This window comes from Crotalus tigris, unplaced genomic scaffold (genome assembly GCF_016545835.1).
Source record: "Crotalus tigris isolate CLP2741 ecotype Arizona unplaced genomic scaffold, ASM1654583v1 scf7180000018525.42219311030:4301911, whole genome shotgun sequence".
NCBI lineage: Eukaryota > Metazoa > Chordata > Lepidosauria > Squamata > Viperidae > Crotalus > Crotalus tigris.
This window is the reverse complement of record NW_024097057.1, coordinates 1300054-1317062: the sequence shown is the minus strand read 5'-3', so window position 1 is coordinate 1317062 and position 17009 is coordinate 1300054.

The following is a 17009-nucleotide window of genomic DNA, read 5'->3' as shown; positions in this document are numbered from 1 at the left end:
CCAATCTTGCTTGTTTTTTTCAAGGTCAGTGCAGCTGGTCCCCTTTGGAAAGAATGCCCACCAAATTTAGGGAACCAGTTTTCTTAAACCTACTTACAGAGTCAAGGATTAGAAGATTTTGCCTGTTTGCCTATATTTAATGTTGGTGAAATACTTTCCATTGATTTTATCAGCTGGAGTCAGAGACCGTTTTGTCCCAGAAAAAAAATAGTTTGTCAAACTAAGGTCACTTAACAACTGAATAAGCTTCAGAAAGAAAGAAAAAAAAAAGTACTGCAAAAATATCCAGGCAACATATTAACTTCCAAATTGTACTGTGCTTAAAAATAACTTCCTTATCTCTATTCTACCAATATAATTTCCTTTTTTAATACAACGTCCTTATATATTATTTGTATTCTGCAATGTATTATTTGTATTGTACAAGAAAACAATTTAGGGGAAAATATAGAATTAAGAGGAAGAACAGGGAACTTGGTTGCTAACTTAAAAGACAAATTTGGAAGTTAGCAACAAATTCCAATCCCCTGTACTCCCTCTTAAATCTGTTATTGGACTGCACAGGACAGGACTTCAAAATAAAGGAATATTTTCAAACAGAGGACCGTTCTATTCCTGCAAAGATGGTTCCCAGCAATAATTCTCACACTTCGCTAGTTAAGGGACTCCTGGGAGTTGGCGTCCACTCATCTTAAAATGGCTAAGGTTGAGAAACAATGCTATAGACCAGGGGTCCCCAACCTTGGCAACTTTAAGACCTGTGGACTTCAACTCCCAGAATTCCCCAGCCAGCATAGCTATAGACCCTGCTATAGACCCTCATCCCTAAACAAGTGCAAGGATGCTTCATTCCTAGCCCTAAGATTTTTCCTCTGATTTTTCTTCTCCTCTGAAAGAAATTTTCAAAGCAGATTTTTTTTAACAAAGTCAGAAACAATAGATAGAACAAAAAAAAATATATTTTTTGTTAAGCACGGAAGTAATTACAGCACTTCACCAAATGATAACCAAATCAGCAGGATTGCATATCTTACTTACTCCTAGGGTGTATTTCTCCTAGTTCTAGTACAAGCCTGGGAACAAAGCTATTAGCTGCCTCCCCTCCTCAACACACCCAGTTTTTTTCTGTGCACCTTTCTGGCTCCAGCGAACCTGTTTGCTGTTCCTGGGCCCAATCCACTGTACAATCACTCCCAAAGAGAAGGACGAGTTATCCAGTACGAGAAATCTGGAGCATGTGCTTCATTCTTCATTGCTCATGTTTCAAAATGCATGCATTTATTATTTTATTTATCTATCCTATTTAGAAACCGCCCATCTCCCTCACTGGTGACTGGGTAGTTTTTAGTATAGGGACAAGGGCTGTATGTAGGATAGAGACAGAGAATAGCCTGTTTGACATATTCTCTCTGGTTTCCATTAAATCCCAATAAAAGATGGATACCAGGAAGAAAATTCCACTGATTAATTGTTTTCACTGTCAGGAAATTCCTCCTTAGTTCTAGGTTGCCTCTCTCTTTAACAAGTTTCCATCCGTTGCTTCTTGTCCTGCCTTCAGGTGCTTTGGAGAATAAGTCCACCCCTTCTTCTCTGGGACAGCCTCTCAAGTATTGGAAGACAGTTATCATTGTCTTCCTGCTCTATCATCGCTGGTTCTTCTCTTTGATAGGCTAGTCACACCTAGGTCCCTCAACTGTTCATCATATGTTTTAGCCTCCTTTATCATTCTTGTTGCCCTTCTCTGCATGTTTTTCAGGGTCTCCATTTTTTTTATTTTATTTTATCGTGGTGACCAGAATTGGATGCGGTATTCCAAGTGTGGCAACGAAAAGCCAAACTCAGTTGGTGCCCAGTGTACATGCAGCATTTTTTTTCTCCTGTTGTTGAGTCAAGTCAAGTCACAGACAGATCAATAGACTGCTGGCCAAGTCAAAGGTATAATTTTTGAAATCCTCTCCTCTGCCACCGGGCTTCATCAGAGACTTTGCGCATGGGTGAAAAGGCACTGATCCTGATCACCAGCCGGCTGCAGCCCCAACACTAGGAGGACTGGATTCCAATCACCTCCACCACAGCCTATTATGCATGGATTATTGACTACAAGAAACTGTGAAAAGTGACCCTTCCGTTTTCCAGGTCATTGGACAGCTAACAAATCCTCCACGTGCTATTCAGTAGCACAAGACCCATCTCTAAACAAGTCCTCCCCTGCCACCGAATAGGACAGCCTGTCTAATACAATAATTAGGATTTCATATCATCTGAAGCTGAGGAAAGGTTATCGGAAGTGATGTCTTTTCCAATTAGCAGGCAGAGATGTGCCATTTTACACTAAATGTGTGTCTTCTTAACAAGGCCGAGATTTGTATTGGCAAGCGAGGTGCTCTTAAGAATGCCTTCGGTATGGTTTTTAACTGAGTGCAGTTGTAATAGCAACAACATTGTCCAGACTGCGCCGATTAAAAGCCTTGCTTAGCCACAAAGTTTTATGTTAGTCTGCTTCCTAGCAAAGTCTTCCCTGCAGGGTTTCTGTAACGGCCGAGGGAAACTCAGATTCATCACTGTGAACTATGTGAAATAAGGGTTAATAATAATAATAATGATGATAATGATAATAAAACAAACAAACCATAAAGAGCAAAATGAGATCATTTGAGATAAGATGTAGATTTAGTTTCAAGAGAGCATCTGAATCTCAAGGACAGGGGAACTGTGTGGTTTTCAGAGTTTTAGGATTACAATTCTCAGCCTCCCTGAGGATTGGTCTTTTCCGTTGGGGCTGATGGAAGAGATTCAACCATCCCTAGAATGCTGCAGGTTCAACGGTCAGAGTTTTAAAGAGCTTTCCCTCAAGTGGATGCCCTCCAGGTGTGCAGGAGGTTGGGTGGGTAAAAATGTCCAGAAAGCAGCAGTAACTGTCCAATTGAAGCTGCTATCTTGGTTTTTCTGGCTGCCTTTCCCAATGCTTCTAGCTGGACTTAGTTCGCTATAATCCTTTGTACCCAAAACATCTGGAGGCACCATTTTGGGAAAGGCTGGTAGCCAGCAGAAGAAGGTTGCACTAGAAATGATGATAGAGTCTTCCAAGAATCCCCAAATAACCTGTACAGGAAAGTCCCTGTCTTATGGCCATCATTGGGACTGGAACTTTCATCATGACTTGTAATCATTTGTTTAGCAACCATTTTAAGCTACAACAGTGTGGAGAAAAGCCTTGTCCTCCCACTTACTACTGGTCCTCACACTTATAACCATCACATCATTCCCCACCCCAAAGTTGTATGATCCCAATTCAGGCCCTTGGCAATCGGCTCACATTTACAACTGGTTGCGGTCATGTGATCAAAATGTGCAACCCGAGGGTTTGTGGCATTCAGTTTATGACCACAGTATTTTACTTAGTGATTGTCGTTAAAATGGTCCTAAAATTGGGTCCAACTCTACTTATGACTGCAGTGGCTTAGGATGGAAATTCCAGTCTCAATTAGAGTCATACGTTGTAGGTATGGAGTCATACCTACAAACAGAGTTTATCTTGGATTCCAGGACAATCACTAATAGAATGAAAGTAGATTAAAACACTAAAGTTTTCTTAAATCGGGTGTCTTCATTCTTCCATTAAAATGTTAATTTTAGAAGTATCCAACTCTGTTGTTGAGTCATATTTTCATGTTTCGAGCACGTCTGCAGTCGGTGAATGCAATGAAAAATAGGTACGATAACTCGCTTTTCCTCTTTCGCCTTGGGATGGTGGTTCAGCAGCCAAAAAGTACAAATGCATCAGCTGCACGTGATGAACAAAACCACAGCAGAAGAAAAAAAAAATATCTCAGCTCTACGTTGGACAAAAGAAAGCTGCTTCTCCTAAAAATATTAAATCCAGAAGCCAGATGGAAATCTAAGCAGCTTTAATAGAACACTGATAGGTGTGAGCTGCAACGGATTCTGAACCATTTGTCTTCCAGGTGAAGAAGAGAAATAATTTTTCAATTATCTCTCTTAAGTCCTCCGAAGATGTTGGGTTACATGAATGAGAACTGAGAACAAGCATGATTAATCTTGCAAATTGCTCAATCGCTTGGTCTCTCCAAGTAACTGGGCAATCTGTAAGATATAAATTTGTGAAGGTGTCTTTTTTCAAGCTGTTCATTTCTGGCCCACAGCACTTTCTCTGAAATCAAGCCAGGAACAATGACCTATATATGATTACATCAAGATTGAGACAGAACAAACCATTATTTCTTTCATCAGTCAGAATTTCTCACAGAGGATGTCTTCATTTGTGGTGCCCATTCTACTGCTAAGGTGGACTCAAGCCACCCAATTTCCCCAGCCACAAACTGAGCAGAGAATTTCAAAAGCTCGTCCCAACCGTAAGGGAAGGACATGGGTTAGGACAGCAACCCAAGACATTTTGCTACTTGTGGTAAAATACAAGATGGCTTCACAACAGCTCCACCGTTCCAAGTACAAATTAAATGCATTAATTGCTAAATGGTACTTCGAGAATAACAAGGAATAGATTCCACCACTTGTCTTGAGTGCAGGAAATGTGTGCGATCCATAGAAAGATTCAAGCAACTCTTCATTTTTCTTTTTAAGCTCCAATGTTCCAGTACACATACAGATAGTTTCCAGCCAATCATTGGCTGTATGGCAGCAGCCAAAAAAGCCAATGCAGTCCTAGGCTGTATTAATAGAAGGATAGAATCAAGATCACGTGAAGTGTTAATACCGCTTTACAAAGCTTACTACGGCCACACTTGGAATATTGCACCCAGTTTTGGTCACCACAATATAAAGAAGATGTTGAGACTCTGGAAAGAGTACAGAGAAGAGCAACAAATGTTATTAGGAGGCTAAAAGCTAAAACAGAGGAAGAATTGGGTATCTCTAGTCTAGTGAAAAGAAGGACTAAGGACATCGGTGTTCTAGTATTTGAGCGGCTGCCTCAAAGACGAAGGAGTCAAGCTATTCTCCAAAGCACCAGAAGACAGGACAAGAACCAATGGATGGAAACTAATCAAGGAGAGAAGCAACCTAGAACTAAGGAGAATTTTTCTAACAATGAGAACAATCAACCAGTAGAACCATTTGCCTTCAGAAATTGTGGGTGCCCCATCACTGGAGGATTTCAAGAAGAGACTGGACAGCCATTTAATCGAAATGCTATAGACCAGTGGTTCTCCACCTGTGGGTTGGGACCCCATTTGGGGTCAAACGACCATTTCACGGGGGTCGCCAAACAACGCAGTCCGCCTTTTTTCCCCCTTTTCCTTAGCTGTGCTGCTCCCTTTTATTCTATTGGCTTTTGAAAACCAATAGAAGAGACTCTCTTGAATAGAGTCTAATTCTATTGGCTTTCAAAAGCCAGTAGGAATTGTCCAGGCTGTCTCTGCCCTGCTGAGCCCGCCAAAAGTCCCATTCTGCAAATGGTGCTGCACCAGTTGAGTAGTCCTCGACTTACGACCGGTTGAGTAGTCCTCGACTTACGACCGGTTGGGGGTCGCGGCATTAAAAAGGTTGAGAACCACTGCTATAGACTCTCCTGCTCAGCAGAGGGTTAGATTAGAAGACTTCCAAGGTCTCTTCCAACTCTGTTATTCTATGTTTTATATCAGCTACAGGTGCCAGATTAAAACAGGAGGCCGTTCCTGGCAATTGTCTTATTATCAGTGACCCCGCAGTATGCTGCCTTGACATTCAGTAAAATGTTAAACCTTTTAAAAGATAAGTTTAATTAAAAAGCAAGGGAAAGTAGCCTGCAGTTCAAACCCATTTATTTTTCAAGGATGTTTTAGGGGCACACGATCTTCCCTAGATAGAGAAGGGGGGGGGGATTGTTGCAGCCTAATGTGTTTTGAAATATGTCCAGAAAACAGAGAAATAAAAGTGAGATAAAATAACAGAGAGCAATCTTACAGGGTAGAAAGGAGAGCAGGGAATAACTCACCAGCATGTCTTCTGGTTAAATGAATGTTTGGGGACTCGTCCAACCGGTTACGGTTGCCATTTTGTGAATGCGTCCTTGCTGCCTCTATTCCTGATGTGCTCAGCGTTGTCAGCAAGAAGTCAGCCTCTGTGGGAAAGATGTTTGATTCAGAAAAAAAAGGGGTGAAGGGAGAAAAATTGTAAGTAGAATACAGATGCACTTTCTGCCTCCCATATTAGCTTGCTTCTTAATCTCACCCTGGGAATTCTAGTTTTCAAAGTCTGCAAGCCAAGTAAAGAATCCCAGAAAAGCCGCTGACATTTTCCTAGCTTGAAAGTTGACAAGGGCCCATTTCAAAAAAAAAAAAAAAATCCTACTAGGATGAAACAAGGAAACACCTCGATTCAGGTTGAAATCAAAGCTGCCAAGGAAAGCATGTTTTGACAAGCACATCAAATGAGGGTGATGGTGAAAGAGACTATAAATAATCCATGCTGGGGGAGTGTGCTCCCATCCCACTTCGCCCAAGGGTTTACACACTGGTGGGAAACTCAGATGCTGTGGTTCCCAAATTTCAGATATTTGTACATCTTCCCCCTTCCCTCCCCTCCCCTCCCCAAAAAAGAGATTCAACCTAGAAATAAGGAGAAATTTCCCGACAGCGAAACAATCAACCAGATTGCCTTCAGAGGTTGCGGATGCTCCATCAACAGGAGGCTTTGAAGAAGAGACTGGACAGCCATTTGTCTGAAATGGTATAGGGTCTCCTGCTTGAGCAAGGAGTTGGACTAGAAGACCTCCAAGGTCCCTTCCAACTCTTTTATTCTGTTCTGTTCAGTTCAGTTGTAGTCCAGCAGTAGGCTGGTTGATAATCAGATAATAGAAGACACTGGTTGATAACCAAAGGCGTCTATAGGATACGATGCAAGGTGCAGCAGAAAACCTTCTCTGTCCTGATCCAGGCCCTTTGGAACATCTTGCCCACTAAGGTGAGATTGGCCTCTGAGCTTCTATAAGAGCTTGAAGACCTGGCTCTGCCAGTTGACTTGGGGACCCTAATGGGGGGAGTACCACATTGTACATGGTTGATCGACCAAAAGCAGCTCCCACCTCCTTCCCTGGACATTCTACTCCCTTCTTCCCCATCTTTTAGTTTTAATTATCATCTGTATTTTCACTGTGCTTTTATTGTGCTTTTATACGTGGGTATATATCTATATCTCTATCTATCTATCTATCTATCTATCTATCTATCTATCTATCTATCTATCTATCTATCTATCTATCTATCTATCTATCTATCTATATGTTTTCTGAGGTTTTCGTGGGTGTTTGTATGTAGGTCTTTCGTTATTCGGGTTTTCTCCCGCATCAAATTGGAAGTGTCTTGGCGACGTTTCGACGAAGTCTCATTCGTCATTTTCAGGCTGATGTTTTCAGCTTCGTGCTCCTAGAAGCACGAAGCTGAAAACACCAGCCTGAAGATGATGAATGAGACTTCGTCGAAATGTCGCCAAGACACTTCCAATTTGACGCAGGAGAAAACCCGAATAACCAAAGACCTACATATGTATATGTGTGTGTGTGTGTGTGTGTGTGTGTGTGTGCTTTTATTTTGATGCTGTAAGCCACCCAGAGTTACCTTGCAGTGAGACAGGCAGAAAACAAAGTTGATAAATAATTAATTATAACGAGATGAGAAAAGCAGCATAGTATTGTCACAGGGCAAGCCCCGCCCTTTCTGTATATGCATTGGATGAGGCAAAGTGCTTACATAAAGGGGGCGGAGTTTGCCATCATAGTGCAGGGCTTCTTTCATCATCTGTCAACCCTTGATCCTTCCCAGAAGCAGCTCTCTTTGTACCATAATACAAGCTTTATTTACAGTCAAAGACTAGTGTCTGTTCCATATAAGAAGCAATAAAGAAAGTGGGAAGATCTTTAGAGAGCATTAAGCAAGATCATGTTTGTAAAAACATCTAGGAATATGAGGCTCATTTTGGCATAGTGGTAAAGGCATCAGGCTAGTAACCAGGAGATGGTGAGTTCTAGTTTTGCCTTACTCACAAAGCCAACTTTCCTGTTGCTCAACCTTAGGAAGAAGAAGGCAATAGCCAACCACTTCCAAAAATCAAGCCTAGAGAATTGAGGCAACTAGTCACCAAGAATCAAGAGGAGGCATACATAGACCTCCAAAATCTACTTATGTAGTTGACCAGCAAAGTTGTGCTTTGGAGCAGAACTTGGCAACCTCTGGACATCTCAGCTGAATGGGCCAGTTGTGGAGAGGAGTGTCAGTTATTCTCAATGTCCAGCTAAATAGAGACCATATTATTGGAATGATTTATGACAGAGATAAATTAAGATCCCATTATATCCTCCCGATTAGACCTTCTATTTTATTTTGTTTCGTTTAGAAGCTGCTCAACTCAAGGCAACTCTGGACAATTTAGACTTAACAGTAAGACGACCAGAGGAATAAAGAAAAAAACATGCACATCGACATTTTTTTTTAAAAAAATTACAATACACACAGGAATAACTGAGATGGGCTCTGAGACCACCCTACCCCAAGGCCAGGGAGAGAGGGCTGATCTTCAAAGACTTTCAGAAGCTCACAAGGGTGGGAACTTCCTTAATTAGGACCAGGGAATTGTTAGTTTTCTAACCCTATGCCAAGAATGCCAAAATGCTTCCAGCCCTACTGGTTTCATACTGGCTACAATTAAGAAGGCATCTATCCCTATCTCTGGTTCTGGGTGTCTCTAAAATAAATCCTCTTCTTAAAACAGAGGTGGGGTTTGGTTCTGTACAACATAAAATGGAACTATTATTTTCCACGGTTTGGAAACTGAACTCTTTTTGAAACACCCCAAAATTGCATTTGTTGTTTTTTGCAGTGACGTTAATCCCGTTGGATCCTACTCAGGTGAATCAACCGCCTTCTTTTCACAATTATTACTATTGGTCCAAGTATCTCCTTGCCGATTGGTACATTTGATTTCTGCTTCTCCTTCCCACTTTTTGTCCTGCTAAAATTTAAATTCTGTTTTAAAATATGACTCTGCTCTATGTAATAATAATAATAATAATAATTGTGCAAAAATCGATGGCACAATGGAAGACACAGTTGCAGATCAATGGTGAGAAGCTGGGAGAGGTTAATATCAAGAGAGGAATATTTCAAGGAGATTCATTATCACCATTACTATTTGTTATTGCACTGTTTCCTCTGTCAACAATACTGAATAACTCAGGACATGGTTATCAAACATCAAAAACATCTGCTAGACTATCCCACCTCCTTTACATGGATGATCTGAAGCTGTATGGAAAAACATCATCTGAAATAGAATCGCTGTTCAACACTGTCCGTATATATAGCCAAGATATTGTAATGGAGTTTGGCTTGGACAAATGTGCCACACTTACTATTAAACAAGGAAAAATAGTGAAAACTGAAGGAATCAAGATGCCCCATGAAAATAACATTAAGAGTCTGGATGAGGAAGAGTACTACAAATACTTGGGTATCCTTCAAGCTGACAACATCAAGCACACTGAAGTCAAGAAAAAGATTAGAGGTGAATACATCAAGAGAGTGAAGAAGATCTTAAAGTCCAAACTCAATGGAGAAAATACCATAAAGGCAATCAACACCTGGGCAATCCCAGTCATTAGGTACACAGCTGGAATAGTGGACTGGACTCAAGCAGAACTAAAAGCAATGGATAGGCAGACCAGAAAAATAATGACAATGAATCATGCCCTTCATCCACGCAGTGACATTGATAGACTTTATCTACCAAGGCAAATAGGTGGGCGTGGAATGCTACAAGTACATCAGATGGTTGAAGAAGAAAAAATGGCTTTGGAAGAATATCTGAAGAACAATGATGAAGATGCACTGAAATTAGTATATCAGGAAGGCTTACTGACTACTGGAGAGACCAAACTGGCCTACAAGAAAGACCAAATGAAGAACAGAATAGAGGCATGGGAAGACAAAGCACTACATGGCCAATACATGAAAAAAATAGCTGGGAAAGCAAATAATAATAAAACCTGGCAATGGCTAAGAGCAGGAAAATTGAAGAAAGAGACCGAGGGACTAATTCTGGCTGCACAAGACCAAGCCTTAAGGACAAATGCATACAAAGTCAAAATTGAGAAGACAGCAACAGACAGTAAGTGCCGCCTATGCAAAGAAGCTGAAGAAACAGTGGACCACTTGGTAAGCTGTTGCAAGAAGATTGCACAGACTGATTACAAGCAGCGGCATGACAAAGTAGCAACAATGGTGCATTGGAAGATCTGCAAAAAATATCATTTGCCTGTAAGCAAAAACTGGTGGGATCATAAAATAGAGAAAGTCATAGAAAATGATAAAATTAAACTGCTCTGGGACTTCAGAATTCAAACAGACAAGCACCTGCAACATAACTCCCCAGACTTAACAATTGTCGATAAGAAAGACAAAAAAGTCTGGATAGTGGACCTGGCAGTGCCTGGAGATAGCAGAATAGAAGAGAAAGAACTGGAGAAGATAACAAAATACAAAGACCTACAAATAAAAATAGAAAGACTGTGGCAAAAGCAAGCAAGGGTAGTACCAATAGTAATAGGCTCCTTGGGTGCAATCCCAAAACAACTGGAGCACCACTTGAACACCATTGGCATTGACAAATTTGCTATTAGTCAATTGCAAAAGGCGGCCTTATTAGGAACTGCTTCCATCCTGCGACGATACCTGTAATACCATCAAACATCCACATCTGCCTATCCCAGGTCCTGGGTAAGGACTCGATAGGTAGACAAAATGCCAAATCCAGTCTGAACATCTGGCTGACTGTGCGATGATCCATAATAATAATAATAAAGTTGGAAGGGACCTTGAAGGTCATCTAGTCCAACCCCCTGCTCAGGCAGGAAACCCTATACCATTTCTGACAAATGGCTGTCCAGTTTCTTCTTAAAAACTTCCAATGTTGGCGCATTCACTGCTTCTCGAAGCAGGTTGTTCCACTGGTTAATTGTTCTGTCAGGAAGTTGCTCCTTAATTCTAGGTTGCTTCTCTCCTTGATTAGTTTTCATCCATTGCTTCTTGTCCTGCCTTCAGGGGCTTTGGAGAATAGCTTGACTCCCTCTTCTTTGTGGCAATCCCTGAGATATTAGAACACGGCTGTCATGTCCCCCTTCGTCCTTCTCTTCATTAAACTAGACATACTCAGTTCCAGCAACCGTTCCTTATATGTTTTAGCCTCCAGTCCCCTGATCATTTGTTGCTCTTCTCTGTACTCTTTCTAGAGTCTCAACATCTTTTTTACATCATGGTGACCAAAACTGGATGCAGTATTCCAAGGGTGGCCTTACTAAGGCCTTGTAAAGTGGTATTAATACTTCAAGTGATCTTGATTCTATCCCTCTGTTAATGCAGCCTAGCACTGTGTTGGCTTTTTTTTTGGCAGCTGCAGCACATGGCTGGCTCATATTTAAATGATTGTCCACTAGGATTCCGAGATCCCTCTCACAGTTACTACTATTGAGCAAGGTACCAAGAATGTTCCAAGAAGACCATGTTTGAAAGTTGGCCTCTGGAAAACTCTGCTTTCTGTGATAGGTTTCCTTATTAAACATCCATAGCCAATCACTGGGACCTACCCTTTTGCCTGCAGAGATTTTATGAGGTCAACCTGTGCAGTTTGCTTTGCTCTTTCTGAGTCACCTGGGTGGTGTTCACAAAGGTGTGGCTGCCTCTCAAACATTCCCATGGCAACTAGGGCACAGTAAACTTAGAAGATAAAGTCTCCTTCAGGCTGAGTTCAGCTAACTCTCAGTGACCGGCCGATTCCTGCCATTTTGTTCACAACAATCTAGAAGTGGCTTGACGTTACCGTCTTCACAGAATTTTTTTTTCATTTCCCAATCTAGTCTACTATCATGGGGTTTCTTACTGGTCTCCTCCCCAAGCATTAACTGATGAACTATCTATAATGCCAAATAAATCTACTCTGTTGAAATCTAAAGCAGGGAATGCAGAGTTGTTTTCCTCTCCCATTTCCACTCTCCTTTTAAAGATGTTGGAATATCTGAGTCGAGTTCACCCGGAATCATAGAAGTTCTTGGAGTGATTTTGGGCCACTCCCTCTTCCTTAGCTCAGTCTCCTTCCCAGAATTGCTAATGAAGAGAGAGTCCTATGCAAATCCACTGGAGTTCCTAGAGGAAAAGTGGAAAATAAGCCTAAGGAGTAAATAAATAAATAAATCTGTTGACTTGACCAACTCTGAAGAATTGACACCATTGGGATTAGAGTCCCAATCCATCTGAAGGAAACCTGGCTTCAGAAGACCAACTTAATATAGTTCCCCATCAGTCTTCAAAAGGATTGGTCTTTCAGAAAGAAGCTACATTTTCACTCAATGTGTTATCAGCTTCTTTCCACCAGGATCTGTGGGTGTGTCTGATGTTACTCCCTTTAGGGCCAACCTAAAACAGTCAGTGGGAGAGGGAGGATGAGCAATAGAGAATGCCTGGGGAGGACTTGTAACCATTCCCCCCATTCTATCTTCTCAGATGTAATTCTTCCCTACTCATTTCTGCTAATTGCTCCTGACTGATTCTCAAAGATTGCCCACCACTGAGCAAAGAAGAGTGCCAGCTGGGGGATTGAACAGAGAACATCAGTCAGGCAAAGAGTCGAACAGAATAAACAAGGACCATGGATGGAATGGGCTTGGCCAGGTTCAGAATTGCATGTAGAACAACCTGCTGTGACCCAAGGTTTGATCCATTGCAAAATTCTGTTGCACAAAGGACAGCTCTTGGAAGGAAGACTTCCCCTTCAACTTTCCTCTGTTATTTCGCTTTTCCCAACCTGTGGCTCTTGCTGGATGTAAATTTGAGAAGTCCCAGCCCAGAGAGAGAATGTCAGAGGCTGTGTCATATGCTAGCAGAGCCAAGAAAAAGGTTTTTGGGGGCATTTTTGACTCGGGTACCAAAATGCTGTGGTTTCTTTGCTTTGCTTTCACAACCAAAGCTTTGTGTATGATCAGTGTGGTCTTCGAAGCCAAACTATGTGCTAAAGTGGGTGGGTGTGGAGCTGGCAACTGAGGACATCTGGGAAGGCCAGGTCAGGGCATGTCCTTCTATTAAATAGGATTCTGGGAGAGAGGAGCAAGGGACACCATATTCTGCACCTGTTGTGCATATACTTAGTATTTGAAAAAAAGTCAATATTGTCATGTCGTTCCTTGACTAATAAAATCCTACCACGGATTCATGCTGTTCTTTCCGAACACATTCTTATCCTCGATTGTCCCTTCCCTGGAAAATACCTGGGGCCAGCTCACCTGAATTTTTCCCAAACTCCGCCCTTTCTCCCTTGTTACCTACAACTCCTGCCTGCCACCCCTGCTTGTTGTGAAAGTCTATGCAAGATCAGTTCTTCTCAAGAAGGAAAGGAAGTAATCTGGGGCACAGAACATGCAGACAGCAAACTCAAAGGTGCCACCAAGTTAGATGGTATGTCTCCAGGGATTCAGGCAGAATTCTCCCTCCTAGTCCTGTATAATTTAAAGCAACTTGGGAACTTTGGCTGAGGAATTCTGAGAGCTGAAGTCCACAAGTCTTTAAATTGCGGAGATTGGAGACCCCTGATTTAAAGCAAAGAGGGGGGGAGTAAACCTCTCAAAACTAGCACATTTATTCTGACAATGCTCATATCTCATAGAACAACACTATAACAGGTCTGAACATTTCAGTTTCATTCTGCTCAGTCATTCATTCTGTTTGGAAGAAGGGGGAAAGGCAGAACAGAGAGGAATATCATTAAGCAGAATGATGCTTTGAAAGTTTAGCTATAGGCAATTAAATCAATTATCACCATGCACATGACCTGGGTTATAACCTGAAAACAAGAAGTTTCTACAAATATGACCAAAACAAGTCATGTTAAAGCAAGAAAATGTCTTTTCTTTGGCAAAATCCCAGTTTCGCTTAAACTTTGCTCGCTCTGAGCACCTGGAATCCCACATCACTGCAAAAATGCATCCCTGATGCTGACACTATCCAGCATCATTACAGAAAGTGGCATTTTATACCACGACAACTTGAGAAAAATGTCAAGATGGAAAGTGACAACCCATGGAAGAGAATGGCCGATAATCTAGGTTTGTGTGTGTGTGTGGGGGGGGAAATTGGCCAATAGGAGGGCCAATGAAAATATAGTTTGGTAGGGGAGTCCCCGTTTCACAACCTTTCATTTAGCAAGTATTCAAAGTAACACTGGCACTGAAAAAGTTGGGATGCGACTTGTCTGCTTACTTATGACCTTCACAGCATCCCTAAAATCATGTGATCAAAATTTAGGTACTTGGCCACTGGCATGTATTTACCATGATTGCAGCATTCTGGGTCACATGATCAAAATTTGCCATTTTCCCAGTCAGCTTCTGGGAAATGAAGGAAGGTGGATTTGCTTAACAGTGGCATGATTCATTTAATAACGTCTCTGGTCATGAGTCAAGAAACATTTGTGTTTGAAATGACACAGGGATGAAATACTTTCCATCAAAGCAACCAAAATGAATCCACTTAGTCGAGAATCCCAAATTCTTTAGGTATTGTGGACCTGGCTGAATTGTTGACTATAAAGAAGTGGGTTTTCTCCAGCGCCGTCGTAACTTCAAACGGTCACTAAACAATTGTTAAGTCAATGACAACGTCTAACAGTGAACCGATACACACTCTTATATGTACATATAATTAGCTCCTTTTGACAAAGACTCACTTCACAATAGACAACAAGCTACTCCCCCATTTTCAGAAAAGCAAAAACATTATTTCATCTATTACAGAGGTCTTCAAACTTGGCCCTTTTATGACTTGTAGACTTCAACTCCCAGAATTCCTCAGCCAGCATGCCTGGGTTAGGAATTCTGGGAGTTGAAGTCCACAAGTTATAAAAGGGCCAACTTTGAAGACCCCTGATCTATTGGCTCTAGATTTTTAGTTTTTTTAGTTTTTTTACTATTATGTATAACTTACAATTGTCTACTCCAACTTTCCTCTCAGAAAGAACTGCCTTGGTCTTTGATGCTTGGATCCTGAATTAATTTGCATTGTTCTTTATTTGTAATCTGATCTTTCTCCCAAAGGAGCTGGAAAGATCTATTAAAAGAGAACAATATATTCTTTAATTAAAAGCAGGGGAAGCAATAATTTAAAAATCTGTCGCAACACAGATTTTTATAATGCAAATGCTATATTTAAAAGCAAAGTTCATCCCAAAAGATAGTCTGAAATTTGACTGAGTGTTTGCAGGATATAATCATGAAATTCAAAATGGAGGTGACTTCAGCCAAAGCTCTACCTGTTGGATATATGTCTGAAAGCCTTAATAACTACCAACAGTGCTGATCCCTTTGCAGAATTCTTTAGATATGCTAGATAGCTGGGGTAGAGGAGTACAGAAATAAACTTGGAGAAAATATGTGGTGATCATGAGCTTAGCCAGGGAAAACAGGAAAGCATAGCAAAGAAGCTCAAGATTGCATTGCCTTCATTCTCTTTGGTATAAAAAGGAGGGAAACATAAACAGAAACAGTTTGGACTAGCAGTTAAGAAATCAAGCCAAAAACCAGGAGGTGGTGAGGTTTAATCCCACCTTAGTCATAAAAGCCAACTGGATGACCTTGGGCCAGTCACACTCTCAGACCAACCCACCTCACAGGGTTTGTAGTGGGGAAAAGAGGAGGAAAAAACATTCAATATATTTGCAGCCTTGAGTTATTTATGAAAATAATAAAGGGATATAAATAAACAGTCATTCTTTCAAGATTCTATTACGGTAGTCTCTATCAGTGTTTCTCAAACCCAGTGACTTTAAGACATGTGGACTTCAACTCCCAGAATTCCCCAGCCATGCTTAAAATTGCTGCTCTTAAGAAACACTGACCTATCACAATACAGTAGAGCAGGGGTCTCCAAACTTGGCTGGCTGAGGAAAAGTCACTAAATGAATGGTTGTAAGTCGAGGACTGCCTATACAGGAGAAGGAAATGTCTGGGGAAAGTGCAAAGCAAATTGAATCTGTCTGCCTTATTCCTAGCCCCCTCCAAGATGGCCGCTTGCTATACCAATCTCCCCCTCCACAATACAATACAATACAATACAATACAATACAATACAATACAATACAATACAATGGACTGTTTTCCTCTTCCCCCTCCCCACGTTGGACCAGATAACAAAGCAGCTGCTGTTAAAGGCATTTTGCAGACTCCCTTCACAGCCTACCTGTGCAAATGACCTGTGTGTTCCAGGCACACAATTCCATTTTCTTAGGTCCTGAAGGCCATTAATTTCTACTCAAGGGACAGGTATTCCCCCAGCCAGGTAAAGGAGACTCACACTACCACCCATCTCTGGACCAACAAACAACCTCAGTTTTAGCTTGAGCATCATATAAACAGAATACTTGGATGTCTTTCGAGTCGTCACTGGCCCTTTTAGGTTCCCAGGTTCTTGTTTTCTTTCAGCTTCCTCAGTTGTGAGGAGTCTTCCCCTGTAAGCTGTGATTCAGGCAACCTCGTTTTTTTCTATTATTTGGTCCCTTTGGACTTTGGGGAATGAGAAGTGGAGGTTTTCCCAAAAAGGGCTGCTAGAAAGGCTGGTTGGTACCCTCACAAAATGGCTGCCAGGATGGATATGACCGGTTTCCATTTTCCCAGAAGGCAAATTAGGTGAAATGGCTTCCTGCCCTCCATTCCAGCCACGAAGGGTGCTTTCCTTCATTTTAATTTCCTGTTTTTTAATTGAGAAGGGGAGCCACTTACAGCAAATGTAAGGAGCACCCTATTATTACATTTTTGTGGTACTTTCTATTTTCTAAGATATATGTGGCCTACCCACACCCTTGTGAAGGAAAGCAACTTTTCAAGTTTTATATAATAAATAATGACAAATGAAGAGGAGGTCTGCCAGTTTGCCTGAAATTATTTATATAATATTTCTGTTACATTGTGACCATCTCTAGAAAGACATTTACCTACAGCTAAATTAAGCAAGATTCCCTTT